The following is a 6,000-nucleotide window of genomic DNA, read 5'->3' on the forward strand; positions in this document are numbered from 1 at the left end:
TAGTAGATGGTGGAAATGCTGTAGATGTCATCTATCTAGATTTCAGCACAGCGTTTGACAAAGTCCCCCACGACCTTTTGATTAGCAAACTGGTCAAATGCAGACTAGATGGAAATACTGTCAGGTGGATTCACAACTGGTTGGAAAACCGTACTCAAAGAGTGGTCGTTGGTGGCTCTGCTTCGGACTGGAAGGAGGTTTTGAGTGGAGTGCCACAGGGTTCTGTCCTGGGGCCGATACTCTTCAACATTTTTAGCAATGACTTAGATGATGGGGTGGAGGGAAGCCTTATGAAGTTGCGGATGATACGAAACTGGGAGGGATAGCTAACACAATGGAAGACAGGAATAAAATCCAAAGGGACCTGGATAGACTAGAAAATTGGGCTGAAATTAATAAAATGAAATTCAATAAAGACAAATGCAAGATTCTGCATTTAGGCCACAAAAACAAAATGCACGGGTACAGGATGGGAAATACCCGGCTTAGCAGTAGTGCGTGTGAGAAGGACCTTGGAATTGTAGTGGATCGCAAGTTGAACATGACCCAGCGGTGTGATGCTGCGGCAAAAAAGGCGAACACGGTTTTGGGCTGCATAAACAGAGCTATAGTTTCCAGGTCGAGGGAAGTAATAGTCCCACTATATTCTGCATTAGTAAGGCCTCATCTGGAATACTGTGTTCAGTTCTGGGTGCCTCATTTTAAGAAATATATAGACAAGTTAGAGCGGGTTCAGAAGAGGGCGATGAGGATGATAGCCGGTATGGAGAACAAGTTTTAGGAGGAAAGGTTGAAGGAACTTGGCATGTTCAGTCAGGTGAAAAGAAGGCTGAGGGGTGACATGATTGCACTCTTTAAGTACCTGAAGGACTGTCACATAGAGGAGGGTACAGATTTGTTCTCTGCTGCCCCAGAGGGTAGGACTAGGTCTAATGGTTTTAAGTTGCAGGAGCGTAGATTCAGATTGGACATTAGAAGGAACTTCTTGACAGTAAGGGCAGTTCGGCAATGGAACCGACTACCTAGGGAGGTGGTGGGATCCCCTTCGCTGGATGTCTTCAAGCAGAGGCTGGACAGCTATCTGCGGGAGATGCTCTAGCTGTGGATTTCCTGCTGTGAGCAGGGGGTTGGACTCGATGGCCTCCAAGACCCCTTCCAACTCTATGATTCTATGATTCTAAGTTTGTTCTGAATTACTTTTGCCCTACAATTCTACAGCCAGCACACACTGACACCTTAGTGAAGGCCACTTTCACTTGCTATCCTATGTTATGGCTTCAAGCCTTCTGGCAGAGAGAACACTGATGACGCACAAAGCAGGCTGATAACACTTGTTCAGCAGAATGCAAGGTTGGAGCAGGGAGGACTTGAAAACTATTGTAGAGTATACACAAAGAGCAATTTGAAACTATTGTAACTTAGCCAGCAAGTGTGAATGATGGAGTGTGCCATATATGGTGTGTTTCCTGCAACCTCAGTGCCTGAGGGTATGAGAAACCCGTGTCTAATGTCTATTGCTGGTCGACCCCTCTCATCTTGCTGATGGGTGTGAGTGCTGTTTCTTTCTTTCTTAAAATAAAACATGTTTTTGTAGTTTTACTCCTGGGCTGCTGTCTGAAAGCTCGCCAGCTGGCATGGGATCCTTTACATTCCATAGGTGTGGACTTTCTCAGCCTCTCAGAGGGGGGTAAGTATAAGGCTATCAAATTGGTCAGGGATTGTGCTTGCAGCAGGCTAGGGATACAAGAATTGTTTTTATTAGTCATTTTTGCTCTTTCCTTTTTCTTTTTTGTCTTTTGGTTTGTCCCCTGCCAAATTCTCCCTGTTTCGAATGTGCAGTGTGGTGTGAATGATTGATGTCTTGTTGTTCATCTGCTGAGTCACAAGCGTGTAAACAAGAGTGCCTGCATTGTCCCAAGTAATTTAAGATCTTGGACTGTCATTAGGACAGCCTCCGCCTAACGAAGCGGCAAAGCCAAAGGGTATTGACACCGAGCCTTTAAAAAGGTGTATAGGGCAAGGAAAATGGGTTCTAGTAAAGTATGGTACTAGTAAAGTACCAAAGGGAACGCCATTGAGTAAGGTATTGCAGGCGTGGGACAAAGGAATACTCCCGGTTCAGCTGGGAATGACCAAGAAGCAGCTTGTGTATTTGTGTTGTAACTGGGAACGGTTTCTGGATGAACGAGGACAGTTAATTTGGCCACAAGGGGGAACTTTTGATTATTGCAAGCTTAAAGCTTTGCAGCCTCGTTTAGAGGATTTGGCGCCTAATCAACTTTCATATTGGTTTTGCTGGGCTAGGCTCAGCGATGGCATTTGCCCAAATACCAGTAGCCAACTGATACACCCACCCCCATACAACTTGGTCAAACTACCAGATGCGGAGCAGGGGGTTGCTGAGCCTCATGTTAATATGCCACAGTCTGCTGCCACTTCTATACAGGGGCGGGATGGTGTTGCCCCCCAGTGTCCTGCTCCCCCTCAACTGGTCGCCCCCCTCAGGGGACAGTTTATTTGGTGGCCGGCCACAGCGGCAGACACAGCGGGGGATCGGCTCACTGAGGTGTTCACGCACTCCCTGTTTGCCCCAGGCAATATAGTAACATGGCAACAGCAAACCCCTAGTTTCCGTGCTGACTCACAGACAGTAATCAAAAGAATACAAACTATCATACGTTCTCATAACCCCAGCTGGGCTGATATCAATGACCTATTAGATGCTCTCCTGACGGTGGACGGAAAAAGGGCTGTACTGGAAAATTGTATAAAAATGGGAAATGACAATAATGCAGCAGGAGCAGCTGGCAATGTTAATTTCATTCAATGGCCCAGGCAGGATCCACATTGCGGCTATAATGATCGCGCAGATGGGGGCCATTGGAACACCTTCCAGCAGGCAAAAGATACACTGCTGAGGGCATTACAAGAAACTGCAAAAAACCCCATAAATTGGGAGAAATTCCATGCTATTGTCCAAACAGCAGATGAACACCCAGATGCGTTTTATACGCACATAACAGAAGGGGCACAGCGCTACACCCAGTTAGACCCAGAAAATGAAAGAGACCAAAAAGCTATAGCTGCCACATTCATGAATCAAGCAGCCCCAGATATAAGACTGTATTTTCAAAAGTCCTGTCCTGGGTGGAGCGGGAAGACAATCAGTGAAATCCGAGGGATTGCAGCCTATCTTTTCGAAGGCAGAAGAGAAAAGGATGCAGCAAAAGAAAAAAAGGAATGCAGGGATGAGATAAAGTTGCTTGCAAGTTCTTTACATGGTTTCCAAGGGCAGAGTGCCTAGCGTGACAGAGGAAGAGGCTTTGGCAGCCGGGATCGCTCTGGCAGAGGAGGAAGGAGCCCACCTGTAATTACAGACCTCCCCACCTGTTTTTATTGCAAAAGACCTGGGCATATGCTTCGAGAGTGCAGAACTACAGGACTTCCCAGGAGGATCCCTCCGCCTGTGCTGCCTCTGAGACGGGCTCCCGTCTTGGATGAAACTTATCCAGTTTTAAATTCAGTCAGAAGGGTTTTTTCTGACTGGGGATGATTTCTTCCGGATAAGGAAGAAACGTGAGATCTGCCACATAGTTTTGTTTTGATTGTTGGAGCCTGGAATTCGTCAGAATTGTCTGTCTTCCAGCAGTTCAGAGAGAGCGAGGATTTTATGCTAGCTCAGCTGGATAAGTGACCCGTTTTTTTTTAACGGACTAGCAGGCAAACCTCCTGTCTACATTTATCATTTTCTTATCTATATAGCTGAAGAGATTTGTCAAAGTAACAGCAATTAAGATAACCTAGATGAGGTAAGACTTTCCTTCTTTATTTACGGAACTAAGGGGGAAGAAAATATAAACAGCTTATCTTTTTTTTATTATTATTGCAAAAAGCTGACATGGAAAATTGCGTTTTAAAGATTACAACGGATGAGAGCTTTCTGATTGGGAGAGATAAGAAATCTTTTTGATTTACAAGACTTTTGTGTAATATATATAAGGGAGTATTTTTTCTGATCTACTTTTTTGTTGTTGTTGTTGACGAATCTGCTCATTCTCTCTGCTACTAGTTATTTGAACGCTGTGAATTAAAAGCTGTTTTTGCACTTCTGGACATTTAAGAGATAAGGACTGTCTAGCGTGTGACGTTAGTTGGTTGGAAAGATTAACTCCTTTGTAACTGGATAAAGAAATAAACTGCTCTTTGCTTGGGACATTGAAAATTGAAGGAGTTTTGTTCTTTTGGTTTTAAGAATGGCAATTAAGAAGATCATGGATGTACAAGAAGGGACTTTATTTCTAGACATGCTTCAGAAAATAATGGATGGGATTAACTCAATAAAACAAGAACTGAGAAATAATAGACAAGCGTGGAGAACTGAATTTCATGAAATGAGACAGGAGCTGAAAGAAACTCAGATTCTATGAGAAAGGAGAATAAAGATAGATCTGGAAAACAAAAAAAGGATGAAAGAGAAATTAAAGGCAAGGTTCAATCTATGGAGATTGGCTTAAATATGGACATGAAAAAAGATTTGGATTTCCTGGTTGTGACGGATCCTAGAGATAAATATTACAGTTTGGAATACAGCGCTGTCTCTGAAGGAATTGAAGAGATTGGAGATAAAGATATTATCGGTTCAAAAAAATTCCTGGACTGGAAGGATTTGATGGAACTTGAAATGGAGAAAGTTAATAGAATTAATCCCTGTTTTGTGTCAATGGAAAAACCTTCAAGAAATGTACTAGTGTATCATGTGGAAAAGAGGAGCAGAGATGCAGCTTTGAAACAATACTTCAGTGTTACGTTTGGATTTGATGGTAAGAAAATATCTGTGATGGAGGAAATTCCTATCAGACTTTTATTATATGACTATGACAGCAAGATTTTTGGGTGCGTAAAGATGGAAGATGGACCCAATATGGATAATGACAGAAGAGCGATTTGAAACTACTGGACTCAGTAGATTTGATGAGTTGGATTAATTGACATGTTTATTTAGAAAAAAAAATTGATTGTCATATATCTCAAGGATTGGAAACTTCTCTTTGACTTTTTGTGGAAGATTAAAATGATATGATGTTAATGAGATTTGAAACCAACTAAGATAACTGCTGGAGGAAGGTGATTTTATAATCTATTAAGAGATAGGTCTGTTATATATTATAGATTTATAGTTGAATTATAGTGTTTTGAAATTACTGGATTTAGTAGATTTGATGAGCTGGATTAATTGGCATGTTTATTTAGAAAAAAAAATGATTGATATATATCTCAAGGATTGGAAACTTCTCTTTGACTTTTTGTGGAATATTAAAATGATATGATGTTAATGAGATTTGAAACCAACTAAGATAACCGCTGGAGGAAGGTGATTTTATAATCTATTAAGAGATAGGTTTGTTATATATTATAGATTTATAGCTGAACTATGACAAATCGGAAGTCAATATTTTTATATATATGTATTTTTTTTTGTATTGTATTAGTTATTGATTTGTGTTGTTTTCTTTTTGTATTATTTTGGTTTTGAAAATTAGAATAAAAATTAATTGAAAAAAAGAGAGAGTGCAGAACTACACAAAGAGATGAAGCAGCTGGCAACTATCGAGCTCCATCGGTGCCATTCAACCATCAAGGTCCAGACCAGAAGTTTCCCCCACCCCTTCCAAGCGCGCCAACGCAGCAGTACCCTGTTGACACTGCCCCGGATGAGTATCAAATGACTGCATGATGTGAGTGGGATGGCTCACAGACTGGGGGTGGGATGGGGAAATTCACGTTTTGCAAGCTGCCTGTGGTCCCATAACCCACATACAAAGCGGGGAGCCCTTTGTGGATTTGAAAGTAGGTGACACTACCTATCCTTGCCTCCTGGACACTGGAGCCTCTAGATCACTCTTAAATGTACTACCTCAGGACCTGGAATGCAAGACCCAGGGAGTTAATCACATTATGGGAGTGGGGGGGGGAAGGTTTTACTGTGAATGTTTCTGATGA

The sequence above is a fragment of the Rhineura floridana genome, chromosome 3 (assembly GCF_030035675.1).
Source record: "Rhineura floridana isolate rRhiFlo1 chromosome 3, rRhiFlo1.hap2, whole genome shotgun sequence".
Classification (NCBI taxonomy): domain Eukaryota; kingdom Metazoa; phylum Chordata; class Lepidosauria; order Squamata; family Rhineuridae; genus Rhineura; species Rhineura floridana.